The sequence below is a fragment of the Pezoporus flaviventris genome, unplaced genomic scaffold (assembly GCF_033815535.1).
Source record: "Pezoporus flaviventris isolate CSIRO_AGI_PZ_B2104156 unplaced genomic scaffold, CSIRO_AGI_Pfla_v1 ptg000006l, whole genome shotgun sequence".
In the NCBI taxonomy this organism is placed as follows: domain Eukaryota; kingdom Metazoa; phylum Chordata; class Aves; order Psittaciformes; family Psittacidae; genus Pezoporus; species Pezoporus flaviventris.
Genome location: NW_026892554.1, coordinates 5,104,064 through 5,127,563, shown reverse-complemented (window position 1 = coordinate 5,127,563; position 23,500 = coordinate 5,104,064). Strand labels below are relative to the sequence as shown.

Genomic DNA, 23,500 nt, shown 5'->3' with positions numbered 1-23,500 from the left:
AATTTTTATGACAGTGAGTATGATAGCAATAGAGTTAAGCCATGTCATTAATTTCCATCTATGGTAGATGGAGAATGTTAAACTCTAGGCACCTGAGTGGATCATCAAACTCTTCTGCCACATAATGACTCTAAATAATCATATTCATCATAATTAGTACCATTAATAATGGTAAAAATAAACACTTGTACTTCTGACCATTAGTAATAGTAATCTTGTCATCATCCATGAAAATTACTAGACCCAGTTATTTTTCACAGTGGGGTGCAGATATGAGATATATAATTAAAATATTAATTACATATTTGATACAGCTTCAACTATCATTATTATATTATATTGGCTTCATTATTATACTTTCCATATGTTAACTTGTATATATTGTGTTTAATAAGGTGTTAAAAAGTGGCTTTGTGTTCCTGAGATCAATATATGCTGGAAAGAAAAATGTATATGAATCCAGAGGCAGGGAAGAAATGGGATTCAAACTGTGGTTAAATGAATTTTTGTCATTCAACCCTGTCCTAAGAGGTGACACAAAGTTGACATAAAGTTAATCCTAGTCATAAATCCTCACTATAGAATTTAAGTGATACTTAGGTGACATTTAATGGTTATTTTTACCTGAGTAGATTAAATGGAAAGAATACTAGTTAGCTGAATGGGAGAGATGAGCTTTAGGAAAGAGCAATGTTATCTAAAGTTTTTAGCTCTTTTAAGTACAAGTTCTTCCTGTCAGCCTAAACGGAAGCTCTTCTACTAGTACACGGGCAAGTAGTGCTTTTGCACGTAAAACTGAATTAGTATAAGCAGGGGGAAGGTATAATCTGAGGATGAATAACGAGACAGCACATTTTGTTAAAAATGATGGTGCATTTAAGAGTGAAAAGTCTTTTGTGAGGAGTTTTTTTCCTTTCCATGGTGGTTAATTGTCCATCTCTTCCTTACCTGTTTTTAGAAGTAAAACACAGACCCCAGTGTTATGCCTGTATCCCTAACCCTGGAAGATTTTGAGTTCTCCAAGATGCTGGTTATGCTGTCTGCTCCTGTTGCCTTGCTTTGTGACATTCAGGGGATTTCTTGGTATCCTTTTGGAACTGGGGACGGTCATTGTCTCTCTTTCACTGCAGGAAAGGACAAGAATGCATTTTTCCCATTTTCAAAGCTGTTTGCAACATTTCCAAATTTTTTTACTATTGCATTTAAACAGCACGAACATAGTTTCCAGAATAGACAGTAGTAGACAAAGAAAGCTTCTATTATCTCTTTAGCATTTTCTTAAGGAACCCTAATATACACCTATCCCAGAACACCTTCACACCTTCTGGAGCTTAATGGATAATTAAGTAATGAAGTTAATGAACTTTATTTTGAAAAAGAAATAATAAAAACATCCCCAAACCAGGTTATACCTGTAAAGGGTGGGAGATGTTTTCCGAGTATAAAACTGGATAGGATTGACAGAAGATTCTTTTCGATTCCTACCAATGTTGAGAAGCTTGTTCACTGATGTAGTGTGAAACTGTCATTTGCCTGAGAGCAGTTGATAGCTGTACAAATCAGGCACTTTTATTTAATTTTTAATTTGGAAGTAAGGGCAAAACCAAAGATCGCAGGCTTGCCTTCAACCTCATGCGTGCATTCATGCCACCCGAAAACTGATTCCAGGTTAAACTTCTTGTATTCTGATGAGTGAACATATTTTGGCGGTATGTGATCCCATTATCATTGTGCTGAGGCACCTGCATATGAAAACAGAGTCTATTTTCCCATGAAGATGGCATTCAGGGAGACAGCTTTCACCACCTACCTGTTAATATCTGTAAAGGTATTATATGGTGGAACTTTTCATCTTCCTCCTTAATAGTCAACCTGAGTCTCCTCTAACGTACAGCTTTGCACCCATGGAAAGTAATTTCTTTCAGAAGTAGGCAGCAATAATAAAACCTTATCATCTGCTTCACACCAGACATTGAGTGTGGTTGTAAATAAAACCTTATCACACTGCTTTGGACTTGATAGCATAAACAGTGTTTGCACTAGGATTTCTTTCTGGTTTGACCTGCTTTATTGGCTTCATTGAGCCAGGCTGTGGCTACTTTCCCCCTCAACGCATAGGATATTTTTACAAGGTTTTTGGGAAAGGATGCTTTGAATTCTAAATGAGTCTAGAGCACCCATTTGAAGTACAGATATCTCCACTGGTAAACCATTGACTGAGTCATAGTCAATGTAGGGTAGTCAAATGAGGACAGGCAATACAAGTTCAAGTGCCTGACTGTCCAGAAAGTAATAAAACTCTTCCAACAGATTGGGAAAGCAGCTGATTAATAAACTTTGCCAAAATGCTATTTTGGATGCTTTCCGTGCTATAGATTACTCTCGGACTAAAAATGCCTCATGGTTTTCTCAGTATTTGTTATTGAGGCTTTTTATAATTTTTACACTTACCTAAAGCTACTCAAGTATGACATCCAGTGGCAGTGGCTCAAAGTTTAGGACACAAACAAGTTTTGTCATCAAATGGAGTTTTCCTAGTAGGAATGAGATGTTTATTCTTGGCAAACTGAAGATAATCTCTTCCAGATTTTGGAGCTGGTGCGACTGAAGGCCTGGACTTTTGAGGAGGCTGATGAACCCAATAAAACCTCCATGAAAAATTCAACTCTTCATTAGATCCTCCTTGTCACTAAGGCTTATTATAGCTGCTTATTTGGGATTAACAGAATACTCTTAATATGTTATTAGACCAGTTAGACTTACACTAACACAAATAGGGACAAATTAATATATCAGGGAAAAACCTGAGAAGTTCTATATGTATATGATTTTTTGCTTTAGCAGCAGGTTTTTATGATGTCGAAGACATAATTTGGGATTGTAAAATTTAATGTAAGCATTATTACATAACTCATCTTCCCTGAAAAAAGGAAACATCATTTTGCTGAGTCCCTTTATACTCTGAGGTATAGCTGCTTAATACAGGAGTTTACTTGGATCACTTACTGATTCTTCACAAATGGTATTGTGGTAATGTGTAAGAATAGCAACAGCATATATTAAAACATCTTTATAATCAGAATAATAATGAAGAGCCTGTAGATATGAGCATCCCAAAGTTTTCCCAATGCTTTAATAAGTACTGAGCTACCATTACAATTCCTGAATTATTCAGAGCTATAATTTGGAGTCACGAGGCTTTAGTATGCTGCAGATGCAGCGTTAAGGCTTCCAGGGTCATGGTAGATATTAAAAATTGTTATGGAGAGATCTGGATTGCTAATCACACAATGGCAGAAATGTTGTAGTGCCCTAGAATTACAAATAATTTAACAGGCTCTAACCAGTGGTAAGTCCCTTCTCTCCCATTCCCCAAACCACAGGATGTACAGCAATGCTTCTGTGAGAATAAAAGGGTGCAAAATATCCTCAAGGATATGTCTCAAGAATCCTATAAGCAATGGAATAAGAGTAGAAGGAGCCCATATGGGGGGAAAATAGAGCCTCCTCATGGACTGGAAAGGCAGTGACTAACCACTATACTGAGGCTGTAATTATAATTTCCTTATAAGAGTAGAGAAGTCAAGGTTTCAGAAAGCAAAAAAAAAAAATCTATTTACAGAAAAATATTATGCTCTTCATTTGATAGAAAAAGTAATTATTGCAAAGGGACCCATGGAAGATCTTGAAGACAGTCACCCTCCTTTTAATAAGTGCTTGTGGCAGCTAAGTGGGGATCAGGAGTATTCTTTATCAGGTTTGCATTCAAGTAGTACTAAATATATGCAGGTAGGAATTAAATAGTATCTGAGTTTAATTAAAATTATAAAAAAAAGGGGGGAGAAGAATGGTTGGTAGACTGCTCGACTGCATTTTAACCAGTAACCTCAGACCCTAATTAGAAATGCTTTTCATATCTCCTCCATGCAAGGGCTTAATCTGACGTGAGTCTGTGAGCGAGGGGACCAGTGTTAATTCTGCATTCGATCTTGGTTTGTATGGAGGCAGGCAATGCTGATTGACCGAGTTGCAGCACAGATCCTATGACCTTGCTGGGATTTTCATGTGAGGTGTTAATTGAGAGGGTGGGTTAATCTTTGAGCATCATTGTCCCTGAGCTGAGGACAAAGTTTGTGCTCTCTGTTTCCTTGCTCAACAGTATATTTGATCTCTACCTCCTTCCCTTTATGACAGTTTAGCAAGTCTGCAGAAAATTTGCCCTTGATCAGTTTATTGGTGGAGAATTATCTCTTACTGGTTTTGTTTGATTTTTATGGTCTTGTTTTGGAGAAAAAATGGTTAACTGGGATGAAAACCAAAATATCCTTCTCCTTGTTGTCTCTTCCCAGTCCACTCCAATGACACTATCACCAGGTGGGGGGGAGTGACATTTTGAGATTTTGAGATTAATTATATTAAAGAAAACTACAAGGCACAATTTCAAAGTTATTTAATCTGAGTGCTGGTTAAATATAAGCTCTTTTTATTGCTCCTGAGTGGAAAGCCTAAAATAATTACAAAACCAAAGAGATATTACAGGGGACAGTGTTTTATAAGAATATACAGGTTAGAGTTTTCATACAGGATTTGTATAATGCAAGAAAACACAGCCATGTGATACTACTGTCTTATTTATTTTTATAAATAAGGAATGTCTTTTTTTCTTCATGTGTTGCTCTACAGGCCTGTTGTTTTGAGCGTGTAAGTATGGTAGCAGCAGAAGCAATGGAGATCACACAGGAAAAGCTGTGAATCAACAGTGGTTAAAAAAGCACAAATGATTGCTGTCTTTGACACGCAAAGGATGTCTCTGGTTCTATTGCACTGTCTGTAGATGAGTTTAATTGCAAAGTTTTCAAACCCAAAACTCCTTTCAGAGCGAAGTACAGGTAACCCTTGCAAAGGCTGGGCAGCATGTTCTGTGCCTTGTCCTCTGCCAGGCCCACCATTGGTAGTGTGGAAAGGAAGGAGACTATCCTGCTTGCTGCTGGAGATGGTGGGATGGCTTTGGCCTGTTTTGAAGAGACAGTGTTTGGGTCTGGTTGAGTGGCTATGAAATGTGTACAGTAAACATGGGATGCTGTGGTTTTTACATGCGTGACTTAGGTGGTTGTGTGACCTTTATGAGGCTTCTTCCATCTGAATGGTGCTTTTGCCTATGCCAGAATCCTTCCAGAGGGGGTCTGTGGTAGGTGAGATTTCTGTGAAGTGTGATGAGCAAGTGTGGTGCCTTGATATGCCACCAAGTTGTGATCCAGTGCAGACCTAGCCTCAAGACTTCCAAGTTCTCTTAAATAGTTCCCTGGTAAAATCACAATCTTTGGGAAATTGCTCCCTATGGGGACAACGGGAGATTATTATTATTTTGTTTATTATTATTGTTTTCTAAAGCAATGGCACCACACTGCTGGAGAGTAACTTAAATCAGCAAGAATTTAATAGCTTCCTTGGCCGGGTGCAAAGCTACAGGTCAGCTCTTGGATTTATGTCCCTGTATAGGTTCCAGTTGTAGAGAGGCTCATGTAGCAGTAGTCAGCAGTCTTCTAAGGCAGTTACGCCAGATTGTATTTTTCTTTTTTAAAGTTTAAGAATATTGATAGAAACTCAGTGGGAGCTAGGAAATGCTGGCGTTTGCTTCAGCGTCTATATCTTGCTTTGATGTGAGGCATTGGAGCCTATGCTTGGGCTTCACTGAGAGCCAGGAGCTGGGAGAGCTGGTGCTTCTCAGTCTTCCCTCAAGATGCTCTTACTCCATGATCCTGGCCTTGCTCCTAAAAGGCTAATGCTATTACAATCCACCCACGTGTTATCTGTAATTGCTGACCACTTTCTTAAGCCACCCTGCAGTCTTTGAGGAAAAGAATTAATTCTGGAGTTGTGAAAAAGGCAGAAATTCAGTTTTTCAAAGGGTTTGGAGGGTTTGGAATTTGGCTGCTATTCATACTGGAATGAAATGTGACATTTTCAAATTCTTGGCAGAGGAGAATTCTCAAAAAAAAAAAAAGCTGCTTTTCAGATTGATCAAAATGGTTCATCCTGGGTTGGATTTACTTGATTTCATAATCTACCAGAAAAAAAAAATGAAATACAAGTCATTGCGAAACGAGGAATCAAGAAGATCAAAACAAAACTCTCCTTCCCAAAAAATCAAGGCAAATTGGTATGATTCATTGACCCACTTCAGTTTTATAAATCCATATTTTCTAATTCAGAAGGAGGTTATTGAGGGGTTTACAAGAACCCCTAGATTATTTCTCAGTTTGCTTATGAGATAAAGATGACTTCTTGAGATCTCTACTGATTTCCAGGATCCGGTGAATTTCAGTAAAATAAATGTTTATTGCATGAGAGATGAGAATTGCTTCTGATGTTTGCAGCAAAAGCAACTTCTATGGGCTGCACGACTGCAGTCTGCTGTTTGTGTTAATCATGGACAGTTATTGAAAGGATATCCTTAACCACTGGGGTGGTGCTAATATTTGAAAGGTTTCACAATAGTAACAACTATTTTTAACACTATAATTAACTTCTGTCTAAAGGTAACTCTGGTTTTAATAGTTTTGGCTTGGTATAAAGGATCATGTAAACAAGAGTTTCTTAGGTTTGGTGAAACTCTGAGATTCTTAATGACTTTATATGTTTCCCTAGGTAAGACTCAAGGCTTGTACCCTCTTTCATTAGGAATAAGAGAAACTTTGAACCATTCTTTTCTCCTGCCCTTTCTGGTGGCTACTGAAAGACTCTGTTTATGCTTTGGGGTAATTAGGTGCATTTTTGAGGTTGACAGGAAGGATGAGGACAATTAGGAGCAGCATGTAAGTTATGTTCCCTTTTCAAACCGCAAACACATCGATGGAAGAAACCAACAGCCCAACACGCTGTGCTGAGGCACAGCAAGGTATAGGAAAACCCAAAGGCATGGAAGTCTTCAAAGCTGGAGGTAGGGTAGCAGCAGGGGCTAGGATGGGTTCATGCCCCAAGAGAAGAGCTGCTTGGTTCTCCAGGCTCTGTGTAGGTTCCAGTGATCTGCTGTATCCTTGTGTGGAAGAACAATTCTCCTTTGCAGTTGTTGAAATTAAGTGATGCAGTGACATACAGCTTGAAGGTTTTCATGTGCTGTGTCCCTGTAAGAGTGTTTGGGTTTGGCCCTTTGTGTAGTCAAAGTTAAGAGGGATGTTCATCAACATCATCTTTGTTGACTTACTCTAACTGTATTAGGCAACTGGTGAGTGTTCACCTATGTAATTTTGGGTGAAGTATGAAATGACTTGTGTAGCAAATGAACTATCGGCTTAATTTTTGGGGCATTAGGCCTAATGGTCTTGCAGTGCTTGTTTGTTGTTTTCTGTCACTGCCTTTAATCTGTTTTTTCAAAACTCCACTGATTCCGTATTTATAGAAACCGCTTCACCTCATTGCTCTAGATGCTCTTACCAGTTAAAATACGTCTGGCCCACCATAAAGAAGCAGTCCTACGGTACACTCCATCTGTGTGATGTACTTTGCCTGTAAGTAATAACAAAAAGCTTCATTAGAGAGCTAATCAACTCCCTCACCTTTGAGACCTAAAGTAATCATGTATTTCGGATGCACATCTATAAGAATGAGCCTGGTAATCACATATAGGAGAAACTGTCTTTAAGTGAGGACAGGCAAAGGCGGCAGGTGCTGTAGCTGGCTTCCTCCTGCACAGGGTTTGCCTCTTAATCCTGAGCCCCCTCTTTGAATGAAGTTTTACTTTGGCTTCTTGCAGAAAAAAGGGTTTTGGAAGCTGAGTAAACAGAGCCTGAGCCTGCACGAAGGGGATTAAGAAGGAAAGGCAAGAGTGGAAGGGAAAATGAGGATATGACAGAGGCCATAGTGAGTTCAAACAAAATTTGGCCTGCAGAAGGCAGAAGAAATCCCACTGGTGACAGGTGCCATCTTGTGGGTCATTCTGCCACTCTGCCTCCTGCCACTTTTTATAACAAGAAGAGATAAAGGAGGACTGGGCTCTTCGAGGCTTTGAATTGGAAAAGTAATTCAAAGGGATGTGAACATGGTTGGCTTCAGGGTTTGCATGATACTGTAAACATCAATGCTTTGCTTGTCAGCACTCTATGCTATTTAGGAATGTTAAATTCAGCTATAAATAGAGACTATGTGCGTGTCTAGAAACATGTAATCATAAATAGTACGAATGATAATCAAATTATTTTTACTTTATAGTAATGCAAATAAAATATTCATGCATCATGTAGGCCTAGGAAAGGTTACAGCCTGCAAACTGTGCTAATTAAAATGTAATAGCACCAAGGAGTATATGTAAGAGTTACTAATGTCTGTATTTTCCCTCTTTCCTGTAAGATCTTATATTTAATGAATACATAAAAATGCAATGGTTAGCTGGTACTTTAGCTTTGTCTTTTTTCAGGAAATATATTTTGAAGGACTGTGCAAAAAATTATCACAGCATCTACTAAACCAAAATCAAATATACTACAATGAAACATATATAATCTTTTTTAGAGGAAAAGATAGTCTTTCAGGTGTGAACCCAAATTCCATCAGGAAATTAGAACATCATTTATTCTTAAAGGTTTCGTGATTTAAAAGAAAAATTAAAAGAGGGTCAAACCTGATGTCATATTTTAATATTATTTTTACACTAAATTTAAGGGTCTAAATTTTCAGAAATAGACTTTGGCTTTACAAATTACTGATTTATAATACTGTCAGACCAACAAGACAAACTTGGAATTAGCTTTTTCCCTTGTTCGTACTCCTGTCCATAATATGTTGTCCTTCCAGGGACTTGTAGGAAACAACTGCCCTGGAATGAATGAGCTGTAAGGATAGCAAGCTTTAAGCTGATGCATACAGTTTTTTCTAAGCTTGCTGTATAGTAAGTATTTATGTAGTATTTATGCCAGAAGTCAAATAAGTCGATGTAATGTTATCTGGGTAGGGAAAAACAGCAGTGCCATTTGAGAGTGCCCATCACAGCTATAGGTGAGCTCTGTTCAGAATTTGTAAGGAGAGAGCAAATCCATGAAGAATGTCAAGTAAATTTGACTGATTAATGCATTTGAAAAGAATTCTTATTCCTTTGCAAGCATTCTGTCATTATGAGGAATATGAAGATCATCAAATGCATTATTCTGTCCCCATGATTTGCTTATCCCCAGTTGTGAATCAGTGCATGAGACTTGACTGTGAATGGCTGCAGTCAATGGCCGTATTGTGCATGGGCATAATTCATGGTGATGGCAAGTGAACGCACGCTTAATATTATTTAGTCACCTAAACTTAGGAAGTTGCATAAATGTGGCCGTGATTGAAGTGTGCTCTGTGGAACCCATCTTTGCATGTAAATAAAAGTAATTATATATATGTTCAGACTTTTTAGGACAGCAAAAAAACCTCCTGGACGTGCATTTTGCTCAGTTATTCGTGAAATTAAGAAATTATTTGTAATAAAATTTCCCGTCGGTTAATTATGACATTTTAATGGGGAAAGCTTGAAATCTTTCACAGGGTTATGAAAACAAATTAATGTTAAATATGACATTTTCCTTTGGATTTATGACATATCCCCTGGCCCCTCCCTCACCCCACACAACGCATACAAAAGGAGGTATTAACAGAAAAACAGAGATGTTGTGTGTTCTGTTATGAACAAGCTTTGTGATCTCATCCCAAGGTTTTATCCAAGCTTGAACCATCTGGCTTTGAGCTGGGGAAAAGCATGTCAGCTCTCCCCCAGAATTTCAGTGTCAGGGAGAAGGGGCAGAGTGCCTGTGCTTAATGCCAGGCCCCCTTCCCTCCCCTCCACAACCCTGCTAGAAAGACAGGAGTCAGGCACTGAAAAGCATACCAGGCATTTTTAAACACAACCCTGACATTTCCTCAGCATTTCCATAGCTAAGGCTTTCCTCCTCCCCATCCCCCTACCCCCTCTTTCAATCAAATAAGGCACCCGCTCTCTCATGCTTAGTGCAAAGAAGGAAGGGAGGGAGCGGGGAAGGGTTTTGGGGGGGGGGGGGGGGGGAAGTTGGCAATTTAATTCAAACAAAAGAAGCTTGAAATCTATAAGCACAGCAACTCCGAGGCTTCTGGCAAATAGAATTCTAATTAGTATGCTGCTATTTTTCTTTTAGACAGATGAGGGATGCCCCCTATTGACTCTAGCAGGCAGGCTGGTTAAAAAAAAGGGGGGGAAGAAAAAGGGGGTGGGGGGAGCAGAAAAAGAGAGGGGGGGCAGGTGGGGGCTAGCCAGCAAACACTGCAGATTGCAAATTATATCGCAAACCTTGCCAAGTCCCAGCTCTTGGCATCAGATTTTTAATGACACCCTGGAAAAGGGAAAAAGAAGCCCTCAGCGAAGGGATAAAAATGAGGGGTTTTACACTGTGATAAGTCTTTGCTTAAAACCCAAATGGCCAAGCACACATTAGGGTTTTAAAATATTCATAGATAGAAGTGAAAATGAGGATATGAGGATGTACATTTGTTGCTTGGTCAATTGACAACTCATTCTGCATATTAATAAAAGGGATGATCTAATTTTAAAGGGACAGTCTGTCTTTTTTAACCATGACTTTTTTTGCGTATTATGAAGCTGAGGGCAAAACATCACAGAGGAGGCCAGCGATGACACAGAATGTTGTTTTCTTTTGATGTAGACCTGGTACTAACTACTACTTTGCTCAGGAATTCTGAGGTCTCTAAAAATACGATACCCTTCTTGTATAGTCTCTCTGATGTATGGCTGCTGAACACTTTGATTTCCCATATACCCCCCCCCCTTTTTTTTTCTTTGCAGTGCATGAGGCCCTTCACAGTTGTAGGATTTTATCCACAAACAGTCAGACCATCACAGAGATGGAAGCCATTTCTTTTAATAATTAGGCCACCTTCTGTTCCAGAGAACTGCTTTTGGCATGCCTACCTCGAAATAATATGGCTTTTTTTTAATATCACAGTATATCTCCTCCCCCCCCAGTACTATACAGTAAATGTTCATAAGACTGTGAATTTGTATTAATATTACATACACTACCTTGGTTCAACTAAAGGAAATCTCTTTGACCAAAGCTTTAAAACATAAATCCAAGCCCATGCATCTCAAGTGCTTCTGTTCAAGATTCACTTGGGGGTTAATCTTTTTCCTTTTAAAATCCACTTTGATTTCTTTACACCTGAAAATCCTAGTCACAATTAATGGCATGAATGTGTGCCTCTACCCTGAGTCATGGTTAAGCAGTTAAATACCAAAGGAACTCTGCCTGCTAATAATTAAAAATGCAAAACTGAACTCAAAATTATTTGCATTTACAAAACTGTAGGCACTACAAAGGGAGACTGTGTTGATACCAGACTCAAAAGTCACAGCTAATATTAATTATCTTTAAATACACACCCGTATACAAATGAAGCATTAACTTAGATCATGCAGCTAGCGGTATTTCTAACGCAGGGCTTTAGAGTTTCTGTAGATTTCTATGGCTTTCGTTAGGTTGTGTACTTACAGAAATGAGGCTTACACGATCATTTGCTTTACCTGTCAATCAGCTCCTAATATTGCTGCTTTTTTTCAACCAAACTTGACAAAAGGGCAGGAATGTCAGTGATAATTACGTTCTTGTAAGTTTGAAAACCAATTGAGGAGAAACCCCAGTAAGTGCCCCCACCGAGGGGAAGCTGGGCAGGACTCAACCCTTCCACGCTTGCTTTGGGAACAGCTGGCGGACTGCAGCATCTCCTCATACTTCCTGAACCGAGCGTATGGTGAGGATACAGATGAAGAGCAAGGGCTAAAGGACAGGAAGGAGCCTAGCAGAAGAGTTTAGATGCATGTTGTTTAGGAAGAGCAGCTAGCTTATGTTTTCTGACATCTAGCCTTTTTTTTTTTTCCAGCAGTAATTGCATTGGCTTTGTAAGGAAAAATTGATGCTATTATTAAGAGAGTCTGCTAATCACCGTTAAAAAGAAGAGTATTATCCCTGTAACAAGATTATAGTGTTACTAAATGTGTCCTCAAAGTTTATATTTAAAGACAGAAAGGTGATAAGTTTCTGAAGTGGGGTGTTTCATTATGTGGATCTCATTAAAATTAGCAAGTTCCCGTGACTTGAAAAATGACTGCACCATAGTATGAATGACAGACAGAAATCTGTGTTGGTTTAACACTACCTATGTTCTCCCAATGAACAGTTTTTAAAGAATAGGAACCTAAATGCAAGATATTGAAGGGGAAATGGTGCAGTAGGACAGACCAGAATGGCATTTCTCGGCACACTGATGCATTAGTCTTGGTGCAGAAGACAAGTGTCCAGACAGTGACACTGTTTGCATTTGTTCCTGGGAGAAGAAAGCCAGTCCATAAAATTCCCACTGATTTATCAGGAACTTTCCAGGATGATGGCAGGAGCTAACTGCAGTACCTCTCTGGTAGTTGTGGCTGTAAGTCAGTGGGAACCATTATTGATGTTATGAGAGCATATGGTATAATCTATATAGGGCAACATATATATATATAAAAAATAGATCTAAAGCAAAAATATGTGGGATTGAGCTGATTTAATTGGAATGCCATTGACTACAAGGGGAACAGGATCAAGTCCTTCATATAATTCTTAGGTGATATTTTGTTTGTATGACAGTTTGAGAAGGAAGCTTGAGAGATTTTAAAACTATAATGTATGTTTCTGGTGTGGTGTTGGTATACATAGAAATGGAACTTGTTAAAAACTTAATCTTTTGGCTTAATTGTATCTACTAATAATGAGTTCCATGGACAAATCAGGTATGCTTAAAGAGAGAGGGTTGGGTGGAAGAAAGAAGCATTTTCGACAGCTGCTCCAATATTAACTCTACATATCTACTTAGCAGAGTTACACAGTCAAAGCACTAAGATCAAGTGTCAACTGGAACATTTGTTGAACACTAGCTATCCAATTGATAGATAAATTGGGTTACAAGGAATGGCCTATACAAAAGGAAAAATTGAAATAACTTTGATTTGTCTTTGATCCAACCCTGTGGGAAGAAGAAAAGTCAGTTTGAAGGCATCAGTGAAGCTCCAGGTGAGAGTACCAAGTGTTGCTCTCAAGTGGTTCGGAACTGTTTAGGAACAGTCAGTGCTCTGTCAATTAGTAAGAATTGTAATTATCTCTTTCAGTAAACGTTTTTGGTGGAGAGAACTTCTTATTCTCCTTTTCTCATGGACCAGTTATATTCAGTTTGCAGGTGAAGGAAGATGACAAGTAATTTTAGCACCCAGTGGCTTAAAGGAGTTCAAATGACCACTGGAGTAATATTAACTTGTCAAATTGACCAGTATTTTCCGCCACTGTAACGGTAGAATGGATGGCTGGAGACAATAAAATTGTTTCAATTATACTGCATTAAGCATCTTCACGAAGAAGTGAAAACGCATAAAGCAAAGAGGAAAGGATCTAGGAAACATGCTCAACAATGACAAGAATTTCACTGGGACTATTTGAGTGAATACGCCATTAGAGATATATCGGAAGAAATATCTATTGAAGGTGCAGGCAGCTAATTTGTACTTAGAATCTTAGAATTGTTTAGGTTGGAAAAGATCTTTAAGATCAAGTCCAGCTGTTAACCCACCGCTGCCAAGTCCAACACTAAACCATGTCCCTAACCACCCCCTCTGGCTGACTTTAAATACCTCCAGGTGACACAACTGCTTCCCTGGGCAGCCTGTTCCAGCTCTTGACAACCTTTTCAGTGAATAGATTTTTTTTCTCATATCCAATCTAAACCTCCCCTGGTGCAATTTCAGGCTGTTTTCTCTTGTCCTATTGCTTGTTACCTGGGAGAAGATACTGACCTTGCTACAACCTCCTTTCAGGTGGATGTAGAGAGCAACAAGTTCTCCCCTGAGCTGCCTTTTCTCCAGGCTTAAACAAGCCCAGTTCCCTCAGCCATTCTTCATAAGACTGGTGCTCCAGACCCTTTACCAGCTTCATTGCCCTTCTTGGACCCTCTCCAGCACCTCAATATCTCTCTTGTAAGGATGTACCCAAAACTGAACACAGTATTCAAGGTGCAGCATCGCCGGCACTGAGTAGAGGGGGATGATCACTGCTGTTGGCCTTCTTGGCTGTCTGGGAACAAGCTGGCTCACGTTCAGCTGGTTGTTGACTGAGACCCCAGGTCCTTTTGTGTTGGGCAGCTTATTAGCCACTTTCCCCAAAGGCTATAGCCTTGCATGGGGTGGTTGTGACTCAGTTCTGGGTCCTGCAACTGGGCCTTGTTGAACCTCATACAACTGGGGACAGGGCATAAAGGGGAGGAATCACTGACTGTAGAGGTTGATGAATCTGGAGGAAAGGGATAAAGCCACCCTTTTTTTTTTTGTACACTGTGATGTGACATTATAATAAATAGAAAAGAAAATGCAGGAGCTCTGCCTCTTGCAAACTGAACACCTAAAGCCAAGCTCCAAGTAATGTGGGAATCGACTCTTGTGCCTAGAAAAATGTTGTTTGAATAAAACCTCAAATTTGCATTAGCTCTTGAATATTTGTCAGGCTAAAGCTAGAAGGAAAGTGTCTCCTTTGTGTTGCTGTGTCTATGACTTTTCTTTACTCATTGGAATGCACGAGAACATCATGGAAAAAGTTTTAACTAGCAAAAGCAAACGTGAAATATATATTTTCAGAGGATAAAAATGTTATGAGCATCTACAAACAACTGGCAGAGGGTTTGCTATGGTAAGAAAACGGCCACCTATGACCTCACTCAGATTCAGTTTGCCTTTTCACTTACTTGAAACATTTCTTTTTATATGCTGGTTTATATATTTTACTCAGTGAAATGTTTGGTTTATTTAAAAAACATAAAAGTGTAGCCAGTCTCTCTGTCCACTCCAGTTAGTGGGCTCCTCTGCAACCAGTAAATCCAGCAGTAAATTACGTGTGATTTAAACACACACAGAGATTTATATTTATGCTTACAATGTCAGTATAATTTTACAGTCAAGACACAGTACATATACTCTGCTGTAAGTACTAGCTTGATATAGTAAACTCAAAAGAGCACATTGGGGGTTAGCAGTTAGAGCTGAAAGTGAAAATCAAGAAACAGCAGTAGTACTGCTTTTGTCTTCAGCGTGCTCTTCAAGATGTGAGATGCTCCAGTGGGTGGGAGACCTATGCACCACCCGCCCAATTCTGGGGATAACCCCAGCAGATATGCTTGACAATTACCTTTTCTTAAAATGCCAATTAACCCTTTCAGGGTTTTGTGGCATACTGTGAGCAAGCAGGAGAGGGGCACTCATTTATCCCTTATATTGAACATCATAACCAATTATAAGGGGGTTGGGGCAGGAGAAACAGGTCTTATGCGATTGTAGATGTATCTGGAGTGCTTTCTGGGTTTATCCTCGTGGGTTTTAACATTTAGGAGGGTGTGCGGTTTTGTTTTAAAAGAAGAATACACCAAAAGTACAAAAATAAAGATAAATGAAGTAAAACCAGCTAAAAATACAGCTTTATTGAATGAAATAGGAAAAAGGCTTTAATTCTTTTTAGCAATGTCATTAAATGCTTGTTAAATCTTACCAGCTCAGGAGACAAAGACAGTTTTAATTTTATGAAAGTGATCTAGTGTTTATGCTCACAAAAACTAGCCACTGGTGTACATCAAACCTTAACTCTATCAAAGTAATTAATAGCAGGCCACTGAGAGACTGAAATTTCATCATAAAAATAACCCAAAATATTAAGGTTCTTATGGGAAATAGAATAATACTAAGATGAACTAGAACAAAATATTGCTAGAATTAAACCTAGAATGGCATTAATTAACCTGGAGATTAACTTGGCCCATTTAAATATGTTTTGCTACTTGGACTCTGATCCTTCAAATCTCACATGGAGATTGACTCTTCCATGAGGTCTCATTTGGGTGACTTATTCAAGATGAATAAAGGTTAGAGAAATAGCCATGTTGGTTAATAGCTGGTCACATTTTGCCAGTGGGAATTTTTTTTGGATGTATTTGACCATATCTTTAATTTGTAAGGTGTTGGACTACATTGTGAAATGAAGTTACTTATCTTGTCATTTATATGAGAAAGGTGAGAAAAAGAAGGTAAAAGTGCTAAATCTGCTGAGTGGGCTTTCAGTACATAAATAGGTAACACATTAATCTGTAACCACAACCTTTCCACATCCCATACCTTCAGGGGCCAGAGGAAAGAGGAAGAACCTGATGTTTCTGATCACAAGCACTTCCATCTTCTGATGTGGGCTAAAATGCTTCCCAGAAGCTCTGTGGCTGCTAACGGCGAAGTTCAGGCTCCTTGTTTTACTAAGGAGGAGTTGATGCATGTGCAACTGAGACTGGTTGTAAGCTTTTAAGTAAAAGCTGGACTGTGACAACTTCTGTTGAGTTGAAACAGAATATTGGAAGATGTAGGCTTGTGGGTCTGTACATTGATGGCCTCACCTCCCCAAAGCGATTCCCAGGACTCCCATTATGTCAGGATGGGTATCATCCTTAGCAGAGCATGAAGTTCTGTTCTGGGCCTTAATTTCTCCATGCATTTACCTCTGAGCAGGGGGGAATTTGGCTGAAGTAGATGAAACTACCGAAGGTATGAACTGGTCTTGGATTGGTGAAAGGAAGGTGAGAATTAGGTTGGCTTTTGAGTGAAATAATTTAATTCAGCTCATCTCATCAAGAATATTTGCTTGTCTTTGTAGATGTGCAGCATTCAGTTTGGTTTTGGTATTGGATCAAGCCCTCGAATGAGATAAGGATATGTTATACTTGTGCTCTTAGAAAGCTCAAGGTTGAGCACTAGCAAATAAAATGAAAGCAATGTTCTGTTCTACACTAAATATTTTACCTAATATTAAATTTTCCAGGTAGATGCTTCAATTATTCATTTTGCAAGTGCAAACTGTTGGTGATGCACTGAAAGGAAAATTTCCGTTATAAAGTTTTTGCAATCAGCAGTCATCAGGTATTTGACAATGAATGAGGACCAACGTTTGCTGTGTGAGACTTTGAACATATTGAGAAGGTAAAATGTTTATGCCACCCTCCCCATTAAGTGCGTGCATCTCTTGCTTAGAGTATACAGAAAATAGCCATGATAAAACCAAAGGCCCTCTTTGTGGCACATGCATTTTAAGAAGCACAGCACCTGCTGAATGGGAGGTTCACAAGCATTTAGCTATTTTAAAAAGTTGATATATGTGTCCTTTATATATACATACACATATGCATATATATGTACCTCTGGTGGGACAGGTAGATTTATATAAGCCTAAGTATGACAATCTTGACTTGCGTGCCAAATGTTCGCTGCACACATCAGACATATATCTGTAAAATAAAATGTATCCTTTGGAACCAAGACAAAAGTACTTTTGCTTTCTGGAAGTCCCTGCCTTTACCTGTCATGTGAAAGAATGAAGGAAAATGGTATGATTTCATCCAGAAAAGAAAGTGCTATTAATGTCCTGACAAAAGGAAGGAAGCAGTGTCTATCTTTTACTGCTTTCTAGATGTCCACATGTAGCACAGCATCAGAACTCTTGGTGATCATACATGCTACCTGTGGTGCAATAGTGAGGTATAGCAGGGTAAATGAAGTACAATTTTAGCAGTCCCTGACAACGTAGGTTGAGAAATAAGGGTCTACTATAATGATTTCCCATGGAAACGTGCTAATCCAAGGGAAGAAAGAACCTCTGAAGGTCATTGCCAAGGAAAATTACATGCTATACCTTCTCCAGCATCCAAGTTTGGTCACAAAGCTCAAGAAAATTATAGGAAGATGTATGTACTGTGCACAAGCACATACACATATGCATTGGTTTGCTGTGTAGTATAAAATAATATAGGTTTTCAGCACCTGGCATTATAATGGACTCTCTTTGGACAGGCAGAGCAGAGGAAGATGAGATGTTTGAGTCATGCCTCGCAGAGAAAAGGTGAGAACCTGAAGATGGTGTTTCTGCAAGACTGAATAACACAAACTTATGTATAGGGTGGGAGGATTGTTGAAACATTACTGGTGGGCATACTTGCAGGTTAAGCAAAGACTGAAGAGAGCTAGGCAGCACCTTCCATAGTGTCATCAGCAGCGTTACAGCATTTAATTCGTACCTTTACACTGTTGCATTACTTTGTGCTTCAAATCAAAGTTTTTAGGTAGTTTTCCATCTGTATCTTTATCCCCTAGTTCCATGAAATATTACTCAAAGAGACTGTTTTGTATTTTTCACTTAGTGTTTTTGTGCATGATAGTCAGCTAGATTTTTTTATTTCCAAGTTATTTGGCTTTTTAATCTGTTTGTGTTTAATAGTGTTAATATGTTCTTTTTCTCTGTATGGTGCAAAATTGCTTAGCCTATATAAAACAAAAGAGTAAGATCACCCTTGACTCCTAAAATATACAAAAAATGCTCTAGCACTGACCATGTCATAAATTCTGTGTCTGTTCAGGCTGCCCGTATTTTCTTTGAGTGTAATTTTTAAACAGCTAGCAGAGTAAAATTATCTCCTTGTTAAAATAAACAGCCTTCGATGGGCTCCCAAATTCATACATATTTTAAAAACATTAAACATGTTAACAAACCCACTCTAAAGAATACATCAATATATTAATTATTTTCTCACTCTCTACATCCTCTCCCCTCTATCCCACTATCAGTCATAGGTAGTGACTAATCTGGAAGACAAAGTTGTGGAGAGTAGAGGGGAAGAGAAAGGTGCAGTTTTGCTTCTTGGCTCAAACAAGCTTTGTACAGTGTTAATGAAAGACTGTTTCTTGTGGGGAAGAAATGCTAATGTGAAATTTTCTCTTTCTCTCAGCACAGTCATACATTAGAGATATTTGTAGCAGTGGCGATGCAGGCTGCAATAGGTGGATGGATATTTACCCAAGAAAATTTGAGCCATGCCCTTTCATTTTCAGAGAGCCGCTACCTAATCTCAGTGTAGCATCAAGACAAAGGACACCTCATTCCGTTTGAGCCTGCCCTGCAAAAAATAAAGGGGAGGGGGAGAGAAGAAAATCCCCACAACCCTTTGTGAATGCAATTAGAATAATGGTCGGGGGGGGGAAAGATAAAATACAAATTTCTCCGCGACCTGGCTTGGATTACTTCCCCATGCCCCTGCCTTTATTGGGCGATTTGGAGTTTCATTAGAATTCAGAATTCCTGCAGAAAGAAAACCCACAGTGGCACGGACTTCTCTTTCAAGGGGATTGCAGGCTGACCCATCAAAATGAAAAGGCTCAATGTTTTGCTGACAGGTCCCTGAGCAGGCCTGAGTGACAGCTTCATTTCAGCACTTCTCAGATGAGATTTGAACTGGGGGGGGTGGAGGGAACTAGTAGGAGAGAGACTTTGTTCCCTAAAAAGTGTCAGTGTCAAACTCTGCAGTTCAAGTTCTCGTGTCTGATGCACAAAATCAAGTCAGAAATCATCTCAGACTTGCCTGCTTCTCAGTTTATTATTAATGTCTCTCTAATATTAGCACCCATGAAGCTTCATTTAAATCTTGGAGTTCATGTCAAGTGCACATTGTTCCTTTTATTGGAAATAAAAAAAAAGTAAGAGGTGGATTGGAGTACAGTGAACTGCTGCATAATGTCTGCAAGAAAGATTACTTAGTGGCATTTTTCTGTTGTGATAATCAAAACATTTGTGAGAGCCTGATCCCACCTTCTCTGAGGTCTGTGGGAATAGGAGTAAATTTCTTCCTATAAATTGGGTCTTTCTGCCTACAAAATATATAAATGGGTAAGAAAATCCCCGAAGGTGTTCTCACTTTGATTTAAAGTTCAAAAAGCAGCTTTGTGGATACTTCATGATACCTGAAATGAGCAACTTCTTATTGTTTATCTGAATATAAAAATGGTGAAAATGTACAAACTCACCCCTGCCAACCATGCAAGTGGAGCCGCAGCAGCATCTTACCCTGTTCTCATAAAGGAAGTAAAACTCATTCACTTCCTACTTGTTCCATTACTAAAGGTTGATTGGACATGTGCAGGGATGTGAGCAAATGCTTTTCCTGAAAGTTTCTTTTGCTTTTCAGGTATGAAGTTGTTATTCAGAGCTTTTATCAATTATATTTCTTTTCCTCCTTTCTTGTGCATATTACTGTGCTCTTTAGTTTGAGAACAAAACAAGTGGTTCAGTTTGTTTTTAGAAGCCATTGCAGATAGAGGAACAGAAAAAAAAGTTCACCTCATTCTTGAGATTAATGTTAGGATATTATGTCTGAAAATACAAATCTTCTAAGTAAGTTATCCTTATACCTCATTCCTATACCTTATGATGTCACCCTGTCAGTAAAAGTCACAAACGCAGATACTGTTCCATAGCACAAATCTTTTCTTGACATTCAAATCCTTTTCCTATCCTATATTTGGAGAATTTTCAAGAAGAATAAAAAGAGAAGTTTAAACAAACCCCCAGCATATTCCCATAAGGTAGTTAAAGAAAAGCAGACAACTCTGCACACTTTTGGCACAGCTAGCTATGACTATAAATTGTGTTTTATGCACTGTATTCACTTTGGAACAACTTCTACTGTAATTCATATTGATGGAAAGCTGTAGTAACTTCAGCAAAGCTACAGCCTTCAGTGTGTAGGTAGAAAAGGAAGCTTGATGTCTGAGAGAAGTATATTAAGCTTTAACTCTTATGTGAATGTGATGACCAGTGCTGTGTTACTGCGGTTGTACTGTGTTTCTATTGAATAGCAGCCAATAGTGACATAAAATCCATGTAAATGGTCAGAGTGTGTGTTAGGACCATTCTGAGAAGTCCACTTTGTAAACTTTAGCTAACTATTCATGGTTTGCTTTTCTTTAAGGAAGGGCCTGCATTTGGAAAATGGAGGGTGAAGACACTAAAACTGAAAAGCCTCTCAAAGTTTCATTTGCATCTTGTCCTACTTCTGTGTTTTAAGAAATCAGGCTATTTTTAGGTTCTACGGGTTAGGGAGTGCAGAGGAAAAAAACTCACTTTGCTCAAAACAGGTTTCCTGTGTAAAAGGTACGTGACTTTTATGGAACAGGAAATAATAATTTCCTCTGATCCTGGGGAAACCTTGCGTTATACTACTTATGCTTTCAAAGTGTACTTTTATGGCCAAGTTTCTGTATCTTGCAAAGAGATTGGGGACCGGTTTCAGGTCTGAAGCCAAAAGGCCTAGCAACCACTATCTGTACTTATCTCAGGGAAGTATTTGGCACCAGACATTTAAAAGGATCAATTCAGCAGCAGTACAGCTTTGAGATTACATATGCAAGGAAAAACTGTTCCAACACAGAGGCACAAATTTCTCCTGCTGAAATCAATGGGTGAATTCAGCTGACTTTGTAATAGCAGTAGGAAATGTAGATAAGAAAGGGCTCATTCAAAAAAATACCTAAAGTATAAAATTATACAGGTTTTTAGAATCCTATTTGAGAATCCAACTTACTTCTCAAGCACTGGGAGTAGGAACATATCGGAACAATCAGGTGTATAGATGGAGAAACACAGAAGAGTAATAATACACTATACTGAAATTTGAGACGGGTCAAGTCCAGTTACATATGCTAAATGGATATGTGTAGTATTTGGATCTTGTAAAGCCCAAATGGGCAAAATATCAGTAACTTGCACTAGGAAAAATCCTGTGCTGGTTGAATAGTTTGACTTTCATGTCTCTTTCACATAACTTCAGACAAAGTACCAATATTGTGTGTGAGCAGCCATATAAACTAATGCTTGTGAGTTGTCAGCATTCAGGCTGTGGGTCAGTGGCAGAGCTGTTAGTTGAACGCGCTGCCAGTCCAGGGCGCCGTCAAAAACTGCTGGTTGTTCAAGCTTTGTAGTGAGCAAGTTGTGGTCTGTTGACTTTTTCTTGCTCCCTGTATTGATAAAAGCTGGGAAGTGCTGCTGGATGTTGTGCGCTGTGTTTTGTGAGTGCTTGCCTGAGCTAATAAGGAAAGGAGGGCATGAGAGGACTTGACAGTGCATGTCCCATGCCTAAATGTTCCCCGTTTTCTTTTCTGCTCTCCCCTCCAAACTTCCCCCCCTTTCCGCACTCCTATTGAAACTGGGTAAATCTCAGGTGATAAAGTGGACTTTGGAGCAATAAGGTGAGCAAAGTTGATGAAGATACCTGCAAGCTGTGCTCCTGACTCGTCCTCTTCATTAATATTGGGTCACAGAGGTAGCTGCAGCGAGACAACAGATCAGTCCCGTGCTCAAGCTAGGCTAGATCTATTCTGCTTTACTCTTTTATGTAGTCTTCCCAGTTTCAACCTTCTGAGGAAGGTAAGTCAGAGAGACTGAAAAATGTGCGTGCTGTAATGCCATTGTAATAGCTGGTTTATTTTTAGAACGAGCTAGCTGTACAGTGGCAAGAGAATGTATTGCTTTTTTGGTATTGTTATTGCTGCCTCATTTTCCCCGTATCAAATCCCATATTTTCCCCCAAATCCAATTTGTTTTTTGAATTCTAAATTTAACATTCTCTGCTCTTACCAGTGAGGTTGTGGATGTAAAATCTGTTAAAGGAAAGGTAGAACTTTTGTGGGATTTTTGAGGGTTGGAGGTCCTTAATCAGATCAGCTATTACAAATACTGCTTGAAGAGCTTCCAGAAGAGAGCAGAAAAGAGGAGAAGCTGTTGTAGAGGAGTTGCTTAACTGGTTTCCTTAGAGAAAGATCCTTTTGTAATTATGGAAGTTTGTTGTTCTTTAACAACTTACATAAAAGCATGTACCTGGATGCTGATTCTTTGTATGAATAAGCTGCACAGGCATTTAGGCCCCAACAGCTCAACATACAAGTGGGTGAGCTTTACATCAAACGCGGGCATAAGAACTTTGAATACAGTTATTTTCCTCAGACAGAGCCGTCGAATGTATTGACCGTCTATGTTCCCATGTCACCGTCCTCGCCTAGCATCCCAACCCACCTCATGCCTTCCTTGAGGTGCTTTCAGCAAGTTGGCTTAGGACCTATCATTTCATGTTGGCATCTTTGAGTGTGACGTATCCCAAGAGCAAAAAAATCTAAATCCAGTTTTACCACGTCATCGGTTTTGCTGGCACTTCATTGTCCACAAAGCACTGAAATGTAACTCTTGCTTTCAAACTCTTCTGCTGAGTTCAACATGATCATGGAGTGAAGGGTTTGCATGGAGGAGGAAAAACTTTTTTCTCCACGTTCCCCCTCTTTTTTTTTCCTCTCCAGGTTCACACCAGATAGGCATTTTTTACAGCCTGAAAGGGGATGTTTTCTTTTGTTAATAGCTTACAATCAGATGAAAGGACTCATCACTCTATTTTAGTGCTCCACCACATGGCGTGTATCTTTTATAAATTACAGGCTGGCGTTGTGTGCACTGGGGGAGAGAAAGGTTGGTTTTCTTGCTGTGAGCCATCCTGCCTAATTGTCGTATGCAAATAAAAGCAATTATAAGGCTTTTAGGGTGAAGGGATGACAGCTGAGTTT

The 23,500-nt window shown here is 39.1% G+C and overlaps 2 long non-coding RNA genes across 2 annotated transcripts in view; both read left to right on the top strand.

The window, feature by feature from the left end:
- The window catches only part of LOC133265662 (uncharacterized), a 59,154-nt gene that overhangs the window by 8,905 nt on the left and 26,749 nt on the right, over window positions 1-23,500 (top strand). The gene's annotated exons all lie outside the window — the stretch shown is intronic.
- Window positions 7,398-9,490, top strand: LOC133265664 (uncharacterized). Its single transcript, XR_009742049.1, has 2 exons — window positions 7,398-7,508; window positions 7,754-9,490. It is a non-coding gene; the product is annotated as an uncharacterized LOC133265664 (long non-coding RNA).